Genomic DNA, 10,647 nt, shown 5'->3' with positions numbered 1-10,647 from the left:
TGCCCTTCCCCCACCCCTCCCTACCCCCTACTCCAATGGGACCACTGAAGCCCTGACAGAAATTCAATACAACAGCCACCTGGCCACCATCCCTACCTGAAGGCACACCCATCCCCTGCTCTTGGGGAGAAAAAAGGAAGGAAAGTTCCATACTTGGAAGCTGTACATTAAAAAGAAAAATGCAGCTAGGAAAGGGAAGGAGCCTGCTGGCGGGGGGGAGGGCGGGTATTTGAGATTTGCTTTTTAATTTAAACCCTTCTGGATCATTTAAATTGTTAAGGACTGTGTATTACTTCTGTTAACACTGACTTTTTAAAAAATAACTTTTGTTTTAAAAACGCAAAGCCGTCTGCAAGAATCTGTTTGGAAGAGAGAAGTTTAGGCAACAAATAGCGGTAGGGGTCTTTAAATACACCATCATCATCCTTCTGGTGTGATCACCACGTGCCCAGAGCTCTGCTCTGTGTTTGTACACCCATTATTTAATCTAAGCTCATCACAGCCCTATGTGTTGGATGCTATTAGCGCTATCATTTTCCAGATGAGAAAACAGAATTTGGGAGAGACTAAGTACCATGGCCAAGTTCACCCAGCCTTGGAGTTGAGCTCTGAACTTGGCTGTGAGCGGTGACAGGCGAGCTCCCACCTTAGATCAGGACCGTGCACTGTGCCGCCTCCTGCCATCGCCGCTGCTAAGAAACTGACAAGTTCACAAACTACTCGTTCTGAGTCTGCTCCATGGCCTGAAAACCATGATGTTGCCAAGGAGCCAAAATCAAATTGTCACAGGCAAACGAAGCCAGAGCCTGATGTCTCCAGCCACCTTGGAAACTTGGACCGAGACTAGGCAAGCATGTATTACAGGCAGTCCCCTGTCATCTGTCCCTCTGTTCACCGGCCGCTGGCTAAAGCCCCACGTGCCTCACTCTGTCCTGGATGCTGGCGGCCAGACAGCCACCAGCCACCAGGAGAGGACCAGGTGAGCATAGGGCCCACAGCCCACAGCCACCAGGAGAGGACCAGATGAGCACAGGGTCGATTGGGCCCCCTGGTACCTTCCAACTTGCAGGCATCATGTTCCCCAGAAATTTCCAAAACCTCTTGCAATTCGGGATCCAAACAGGCATTAACGGGGCTGTGAATGAAACACAGCCATGCGACCCACGCCCAGCAGCAAGTCCTTCTTCTTCTTCTCCAAAGTACTTAGTTTGCAGAATGCTGAAGCAGAGCCTGGCAATCCAAGCAGACGGTCTGGCCCGGGTGCGGTGCTGGGTCAGCTGTGTTATGTTCTTCCGCTTTTCACCCAGGCCTTAGCCCCGAGATGGAAAAGGAAGGGTTGTGAAAGCTCCAGGAGCCTGGGAGGTGGGGGTGGGGTTTCCCCCAGGGCTCCAGCCTGCAGACTGGAGCACAGCCGTGCTGGGCATGAGGTCCTGCAGCTGATGGTGTCTGTGGGGCCAGCGGGAGAGCAGAGGCTGCCTCAAGTATAGACTGGGCCCCTGAGAGCAGGGAGTGTGGCTGAACTGTTCAACTTTCAGAGGCCCAGGCTCACAGCCTGGGTTAACATTTGATGATTGAGTAAATGAATGTGACTTTGAGGAAGGCCGCTCTACCCTGATCTGGAGATGGGAGGGGTAGGACCTGGCCCGATCACCATATTTTGGGGGACATGGACTTAAGCTGCCCTCTAGGCACCTGAACACCTAAGACTCTACTGAGGATTCCTCCCACAGAGGCATAAAACTGAAAATATAAATAATAAGAACACAAAGAGCATGAGTGCTATCACTAAGTACTGACCCTCTGGCAGGCACACTGATAAGCACCTTCTGTCACTTAGTCATCTCATGAAATCTCCACATCAGGATGGTGAGATGGACAGCATCATTACCCCCAATTTATGGATGGGAACACTGAGGCTCAGAGGGTCAAGGCCATACTACTAGCAGAGCTAGGATCTGCACCCAGGTGTGACTTGGAAGAAAACCCTAAAGCTGGGAGAGGCCTCCCCCTTATTTTACAACCGACAAAGTATAGGACAGGGAGATTGGGGACATCAGTAGCAGGGCTGGGACAGGAGACCAAGTCTTCTGACTTCCAGCTCTGGCCCTGTCACACCTTATGAAGCTGCAGGTGAACATCTTTTCTCCATTCTACAAAGGACCTTGGAGATGGAGGAATTCATTCCTCTCAGTCCCTGTGCAGCAGCCCCTCTTTCGATGGGCCCTCCACAATTCCCTTCCTGAGGCTTGGGAGAAAAGAAGGAAAATGGAAGAGACACTTGACTCTAAAACCAGGCTTAAGGCAGACTTGAGGACGGCCATAGGCCTGCACAGCCAAGCCTGGAGGCCAGCAGGGAGGAAGCAGTCTGCCCTCATCTCATTTCCTGCCTGGCACCATCTTCCAAGCCCCAGGGTCTCACCTCCAGGCTTTTACTCTCACTGTTGCCTTCTCCTGGGATGCCCTTCCCAACATCCTTGCGGGTCCCGTAGCCCATCCCCGTTTTCAAGCCCAGCTGGAATGTACCACATTCTCTGACTTCCCATCGCCGTCACCGCCCAGAAGTGACCTCTTGATCTGGCCCTGGAACCAGCAAGTCCGAACCCTCTTACGCTCTACCTTATAGGTCAGGGATTTGCTTTCATGTCTGTTTCCCTCTCACAGGCTGGGAGCCCCTTAGGAGGCTGACCTCTGAGGTGTTTTCGATGCGCGAGGTATGGTGGGAGTGAAGGCTGGCCAATTCTTTCCATTTACTGGAGAGCACTCCCAGATTGGGTCTCTAACCATGGCCTCCCCTCCTCCAGGACCTATCGCCAGCTGCCTCTTACACTCTGGAGTCCTGGACAGTGAGAGCCAAGCCGTTTCAATATTTCTGCGGCATCCATCATAAGTGGGAGCTTTGAAAAATAGTGTGGAAAATAAGCAACCCACAGACACTCACCAAGTTCAGCTGCGGTTCAGCACTGAATGAGGTGCTAGACAAGGGATGGGGGGGACAAGACACCCAGAGGAAGGGTCCTGCCCTCAGGGGATCTACCAGAGGAGAGAGCAGGGACCTTCCCACTTGGCTCACTCTGGATCCCCGGCACCTAAAACCACGTTGGGGATGTGGTAGGAACGCACCAGCCCCCTCCGAAGAAATGAATGAACATTCGTTGACCCAGCAGCACTGAGCGCACCATATAAGGCTAAGGGGTGCTGAATGCTGAGCTGGTCTGTGTGGTGAGTCAGAGCTGCAGAATCCACAGGTGAGAGACACTGAGAAAGAGAGAGAGAGAGAGAGAGAGAGAGAGACTGGGAAGGGCAAGGAGGTTTGTGGTTGACCGAAGTCAAGCAAAGGAGAGAACATAAAAAGCACTTGGCCGCGGCTGCCTGGGAGGCAGCATCGTATGCTGTGGTTTTAGATCTTTTTCCTGCAGAACGCTCTTTTTTCTAATGAAATCATACACCGCACCCTAAATGCATAACAGAGCAGCAACGGCGGATGTCAGCTGCTGCGGAGAGGACCGCCCACTCTCGGGTACCCTGGAACCCCACTGAGGCCCCTGGGCTTCCCAGAGATGGGGCTCCTGCTGGGTCAGAGGCTGCCTCCTTCTCCCGCCCCCCCCCCAACCCCCACGCCCTGAGTCACCTTGGAGTGGCCGCGGCTGAGGGGAGGGCTGCGGTTGCTTGTTTGGGAAGGAAGCCTTGCAAGGCTGGGGTCTTCTGGGAACCCATTTCGGGCAAACACCCGCTGAGAGGAGCTTAAGAAACTTTCCCCAGCCACGAGGAAGTAGGAGGAGAAAGGAAAATGTCCTCCCAGCAAGTGGGGGGGAACCCAAGGAAGCCAAATGTGGGGTGGTTGAAACGCGGGGGGCTGCTAGGGGGCACCCGGACTCCGTGTGGGAAGGACTTTCGGGGACAGTCCTTCCTGAAGGTGAAGCGTCACCTGCAGATACACGGTGTGTGTGAGTGCATGAGTACGTATGTGTGAACTGCACGCACAGATCGGGCTTTCAGATACCAGATCCACAGAGCCCGAAGTACGCCAGTCACAGAAAGGCCACCCTGGTGCTGCTAGCTACAGGAAGGACCCGTTTGCTCCGCGTCTCCCGCCCCCTGCCATGACACCAACAGGGTCATCTGTTGTTTTCACTGCCTAACGCTTCTTCTTCTGTCAGGAAACAGCACCGGGGTTTTCCCTTTGGGGTTCCTGTCCTCTCCCAAAGTCAGGCCAATTCTTTGCCCACCACCCCCCAACAGCACACACTGCCCTACCATGACCCACTCCTGACCCAGTCCGGCCAATCAGCGCATTCTCTCCTCCTTGTTTCACTAATTGGTCAGAATGGTCACGTGACTGGAGACCAGCCAATAAACTTCAACTCTGGAACTTTTGTTGGAGCTCCTGGGAAAAAGACGCTCTCCTTTCACAGGTTTGGAAATGAGCGGGCTGTGCGTCTGGAGCTGCTGGTCACTGCCCCACCACCCCCGTGGGGTGTGCATGCCCCAGGATGGAAAACCCCAAGGAGGGAAGCAGAGGACACAGGCAGGGGCACCATTTCAGCCTTGGATTCAAGTCTGCCTTGAACACCAAATTATCAATATATTGGAAACCAATAAAAAGCAAATAATTTGCTTGTCTTGCTTCATCAGGTTGAAGTTGAGGATTGGTTCCCAACTGAGGTGGCATCTGACCTCAGTCTGGCATTTCTCCCCTGCATTTTTGGTCCTTCCCTGGTTCTTGATGATCTGGGCGGCAGCTCCAGCCTTCCGCAGTTGAGCCTGGGGGCCCTCAGACTCAAGGACTGGCCAGAGGCCAGTAGTCTGGCAGGACTTGCCTGCATCCCAGCCTTCCTGGCCGCCTGGCCCCCTCTTAGGGTTGTATTTTGGCTCATCTAACTTTGGCTCAAGTCCACTCACTTTGTCCCCAGCTCTCATTGCTCTCCCTCATTGACCTTGGGCTTGGGTAGGGATCACTGACACTAAACAATGAATAAGAGCTCTGGAAAGCAGCCACTCCTGACCGTGGGGCAGGAAGAATCACCCCAGGGCTTTGGTCCGTAGTCTCAGGGAGACGGCCATAGGCAGAAGCCCAGGGCAGGGGGGTGGGGAAGGCAGTGGGTGGCAGGAGAGTATTGGACTCACATGTCAAATAGGCTGGGGAAAGTTCTGGAATCTCTTATCTGCCTTACCACTTTAGGCAAGCTGCCCCTCCAAATTTTATAATCCCCAACTCTAAAACGGGGTCATGCCACAACACATTTGACAAAAGGACCCAGATGCACAAAACTGACAGCAGCGACTGCTGATGGGAATGTGGAGTGACAGGAACTCTCATTCATTGCTAGTGGGAACGCAAAACGGTGCAGCCATTTTGGAAGGCAGTTTGGCAGTGTCTTAAAAAGCCAAATATATTCTTAACTTGCTCCAAGGTGCTGCCCCAGTGGGCTCACACTCATATCCACACAAAAACCCGCAGGAGACTGAAGAGCACCTTTAGTTCCAATCACTTAAAATCGGGAGCCACCAAGATATCCTTCAAGAAGTGAATGGGTCAGTAAGAAGTGGTACAGGCAATGGAATGTTAAAATAAAAAGAAATGAGCCATCAAACCATTGAAAGACATGGAAGATATATATTTTTTTAATTTTAATTTTCTAAATAATTTTTTAATTAATGACTTTGTTTATTTAAGAAAGAAAGCAGAAGCAGAGGGGAGAAGCAGAGGGAGAGGGAAGCAGACTCCCTGCTGAGCCGGACACCCCCCCCACCAATCAGGGCTTTATCCCAATACCCTGGGATCATGACCTGAGCCCAAGGCAGATGCTTAACCAACTAAGCCACCCAGGCACCCCAGATATGGAGGAAATTTAAAGGCACATTGCTAAGTGAAAAGAAGCCAGTCTGAAAAGACTACCTACTTTATGATTCCAATTATATGATGTTCTGGAAAAGGCAAAAGTATGGGGATGGTAAAATGATCACTGGTTGCCAGAGAGAGGAAGCAGGGAGGAAAGGTAAATAAAGGGGTGGATCAAGGCAGAGGGTCCCTCAGTGTCCATTTCCCCTTCTTCATTTGAAATAGAGCCGCAATTGAGCAGACAGCCACCCAGAATGAAGACTATAATTCCCAGCATCCCTTGCAGCTAAGTGGGCCATGTGACTGTGTTCTGGCCAATGGGGCATGGATGCAAGTGACGTATGTACCCTTTATTAAAGGAAGTGGCATCCTCTCCTCTTCTGGTTTCCTCCTTACTGAGTAGAATGGAGAGGCTGTCTTGAGCCATCGTGGATCATGTAGACCAGCGATGGTGAAGCCCCAAGGTACAGAAAGCTGGGACCCTAATGCTTCTGTGAGGAAAAATCCTCCTAGCTCAGAATTTTACTTAGAGAAAAATCAATATCTCTCTTATTGAAAGGACTATTATTGGGGGATTTTGTCACACACAATCAAACCAATGTCCAGACTCATGCAAGGACCTTCAAGGACTGTCCCGAAGGTTCTGCATAAAACAGACAAGGCATCTTCACACTGTCATTCACTCAACAGATCAAAGCCAGTTTACCATGCTGGGATCTGGGGATTCAACTAAGAATAAGGTAGATGAGCCCTTGCCCTCATGGACTTCACCTTCTAGGGCAGGAGACAGACCATCAACACGAGAAGGAATGAATTACAATTAGTAACATTTAGCATTTCTTGCATTCCGAGCTTACTACGTGTCCGTCCTATTCTAAGCCTTTTCTGCCTATAACCTTATTTTATCTTCACCACAAACCCAGAAGGTGGGTGCTGTTGCTTCCTTGTTTGACAGACAAGGAAGCTGAGACACAGAAAGGCTGAGGAACCTGCCCAAGGTCACACAGCTAGTAATTGATAGTTCCAGGACTTGAACCCAGGTCTGCTAGACTTTAGAGCCTAAACCCGTGGACTCTCCTGCTAATGAAGGGTATGAAAGAGACCACTGTGATAAAGAACAACAGGTGCCCTGCTGATGTTTCTCTTAGCAACACTGACAATAGACACAGTCACAGAACCCCATGCTGGACAAGCCCGAACTCCCTTACCTGGGTGGCCGGTGTTGAGAGGTCTGGAAAAGGATCAAGCCTGTTTCTAGGTGCCCTAGTCAAAGGTTTCAAGTCACTCTGATGATGGTGTCAGATGGCCTGGCCACTGCCAGCTTGGGCCGTCCAGGAGATGCCCACCTGTCGCAGAGAAGCAGATCAGTCATTAACTGCTGGGTTGGGGGCAGACCTCATTGGCTTGTGTTGCCCCGGGGGTGGGGGTTGCTTTCTGTTTGAGATGCTCTCTGGGCCCCAAGGGGGCCACGTGGTGGGGCAAAGATGGCAGGAACCTGGGGCCATGCATCAGGATAGAGGTCTCAGCTGAACTTGCCTGGAAACCCATCTAAAACACAAAGATATGCATATGCCTGTGTGTGTACGCCCTGAATAAAAATACATAAGCATCACACCCACCGTGTCTAGCACAGTGCCCTTTGCAGAGCGGGGAAGCTCGACAAATGTTTCACGGTTTGCTTTGATGGAAAACATAAATGTATATGTTGAAGTGAGTGGGTGGAAACTCCACGAGAGTTTGAGTGCATTGGAGGAAAGATCATTCCTCATGGGAAAATGCATTCTTGGGATGCTCCAGCCAGACAGACCAATGGCTTCATTTTTCCAATGAGGAAACTAACATCCAGAAACAGGGGTCCCCCGGAATACCCTGGGCACAAGACAGCGGTCTGCCGCAAGCTATCAGGTGGGTGGTGGTCACGGATGAGAGCCAAGAATTGTTTCCCGGGTGTATCCAAACCCAGACAAGGAGAAAGAGGTGGTGCCCTCAGTGGCCAGAAGCATGGTCTTTGGAGGCAGGTAGATCATTGCCACATGCTGGGGCCATTTTTTTCCAGAAGTGGACCTGGGTAAGTTAGGGGTCCTCTCAGAGCATCAGTCTCCTCATCTATAAAGCGGGGATAATAATAGCATCTCTCTTCAAGGATTGCAGGGAGTCAAAAATGACTTTCTTAAGTCTGTGAAGCCCACAGCAGAGCCTTCACTCAATAGATGTTGGGGATGTGATGCAGAGGAGGATACTGTGAGCGCCTGCAGGGGGAGGTGGAGCACTGGACCGGGAGCTGCTCAGTGTCTTTTCACAAGTCTTTAGGCAAAAATCTCTCCATTCAACCAGCCATTCATTCCCTCTCCCCCACCCCTGACCTTGCTTCCCCTTCTCGGCCTCTCCAGCATGGGTCCCCAGCCCTGCCTCTCCCTGGAGGCTGCAAAGGCCCCACCTGCCCATGGGATCCCCACACCCTAGCCCACATTTCAACAGCCAGCAAAATGCAAATGTCATTAGCACACTCTGCGAGCCGGTGAGTGCTAATGTCACCCACTGGGGAGGGTAGAGGGGTGTGGGAGTGAATTTCCCAGGAGGGGTGGCATTCTCAGCTTTTTGCAGAAGGGTGAGATAGAGAAATAAAGAAACGGCTGCCGGGAAGAGGGGATGACAGAGACTGCTTGAGCAGCGTGCTATACAGCGGTACCGTCGCTGGGGCTCCCCTCACAGTGCCTGTGGTCCCCGCTTCGGTCCCCCATCGGGATCATGGCTGTGTCTCAGTCTCTCTGGGCCTCTTCCCTGCACACATTTGATGAAGAGGCTCATCTGGGGGACCCCCAGCTTCCACCTTTCATTCCCACCCCAACCCATACTCCATCAAACATGCTGAAAGAAGCAGACCACCCACTCAATTAACAGACCCCTGGCAGGGGGTCACTCCCAGGAGGAGGCAGCCACAGAGGACCTCCCAGCTCCCACCCAGGATTTGCAGACAAGAGTCATGGGTTCCAGTCCCGATGCCACTCAAACTTGCTGGGAGCACTCAGGAACATACTCTTGTGTGTGGGGCCTTGGTTTTTCCATCTGTGAAAGGGGATGTTGGGCCCACAGGCAGTCCTTACAATCTCTTGTGGTCAGGTCTAAAGCCCAGTTCTAGTAACTCACAGGTGGAGATACCAATCTAAGCACACACACCCCCCCTCCCCCAGAACTTCCTGATGACAATGTCCCTGAAGACCCCAGCAGACATGCTGAGGCTTCCTGGAGGAGGGGGCAGATGGTGTGTGTGTGGAGATGACAGTAGGGTGCTGTGGGCAGTGGGGCAGGGTAAGCAAGGGCATGGAGATACCCAAGTGGGGAGCCTTGAGCCAGGGCTGCCTGTCAGGGCAGAGTGGGAGACGAGATGCAAAGATCCTGGGGTCAGTGCTTTATGTGCAGTTCCTCATTTAGTCCTCACTGTGCTATCATTCCCATTTTATTGATGAGAAATGGAGGCTCAGAGTGGTTAAGTAAGTTGGCGGACACATGACTGTTAAATAGCACAGATTAGATTTGACCCACAGCTGATTTAAGAGCAGAAGCTCTTGATCACTGTGGGATACCTCCACCACTCCCCCCCCCCCCATCTAGCTGGTTTAAAATAGAATGTGAACTAGAGAAATCTAGGCTCCTGTGTGTCGTAAACACCCACAGATAAGCTCACAGTGGCACTGGAGGGTGGGTCCCACTGTGGCCTGGGGAGGAAGCTCAGTGTGTGAACGTGTGTACATTGTCAATGTGTGTGAGTCACTGTCAAGTGCAGCTCCAGAGGGGTCCAGGCCTAGCAATGCCAGCTGGGCAGTACATGGCCAGGGGCCATCTGGCCCAGGCAGCCAGAAGGCCTAGGCCATCCCACAGTAGCCCAGGAAGCCCTGTTCTCCAGGATGTGAGCTGGCCTGGCCTGCGCCACCTTCCCTGGCTTCCATGTGACCAGAGGCCGATCCTCCTGCTGCCAGGGAGAGGGGCACCTCCTGCCCTTGGCCCACATCTCCTTTGGCTTAGTCTCTCAGTCCCAGCCAGGGGAACAAGACATGCAGACAGAGCCAGACAGGCACACGGGGCCACCTCCTGTAGGTAGAGAAGCTGGCAGGCGATGGCACCAGCTGAGGGCTGGCCAGCCAGCCCTGTCTTGCAGCCCCGCCCCCGCCCCCAGCCATAGGCCTTGTCATCAGGACATGCAACCTGCCTCTCTGAGCCCCAGTGAAAGCTGAGCTGTGGAGATGACCAACTACCTCAGGGAAAGCACATGCAAGCTGTAAAGTGCGGAGCCCATCGATGCGGTTGTGATTTTAATTCCCATGGCCAAGACAGCCCAAGGAGTCAGAGAGAGTCCCCAGGGAGCATTGACTGAGAATCCAGCCAACACCTTTATGTATGTCCCCTGTTCCCCTCTCCTGGGTCTCAGTTTCCCCATGTGCAAAACTGAGGATCTTGAGCCCAGATACAGAGTGGTTTCGCAGTCTCCAGGGTCTATCTTCCTTTGCCAGGATTTGCCACTAACAAAGTATCCGGGTTTCATTTGCCAGAAACCAGAAGACCATTCATGCAGCAATCGGCTGAGTACAGGGGGCTCAGGACAGGGACATTTTGATGGGAGATAAGAGGAAAATGGTTGACCTAGAAGGAAAGTGACAAATCTGGGAAGATGGAAGGAAACTTGCAGGAAAGGAGGGAGGCAGAGCTATTGACGGGTAATAGAACTCGGGCAGGGTCTTTCCCTTGAGTTTGCACTGGCTGGTCCTGGAGGCCACAGAGAAGACACAAGGAGGTCTGTTTCCTGGGGATCA

General features: G+C 52.4%; 1 protein-coding gene across 5 annotated transcripts in view; it reads right to left on the bottom strand.

Annotated features, from left to right (window-relative positions):
- Positions 1-10,647, bottom strand: part of LOC132008255 (tetraspanin-18) — a 178,025-nt gene that overhangs the window by 49,418 nt on the left and 117,960 nt on the right. For 4 of the 5 annotated variants that reach the window (XM_059386785.1, XM_059386790.1, XM_059386786.1 and 1 more), the window contains exon 3: positions 7,048-7,185. The exons of the other annotated variant lie outside the window; for it this stretch is intronic. The gene's annotated coding sequence lies outside the window, so the exon portion shown is untranslated. The remainder of the gene's footprint in view (positions 1-7,047; positions 7,186-10,647) is intronic. 5 annotated transcript variants of the gene reach the window in all.

The sequence above is a fragment of the Mustela nigripes genome, unplaced genomic scaffold, assembly GCF_022355385.1.
Source record: "Mustela nigripes isolate SB6536 unplaced genomic scaffold, MUSNIG.SB6536 HiC_scaffold_76, whole genome shotgun sequence".
Classification (NCBI taxonomy): Eukaryota; Metazoa; Chordata; class Mammalia; order Carnivora; family Mustelidae; genus Mustela; species Mustela nigripes.
The sequence above is the reverse complement of the archived record's forward strand: the minus strand, read 5'-3'. Positions and strand labels throughout refer to the sequence as shown.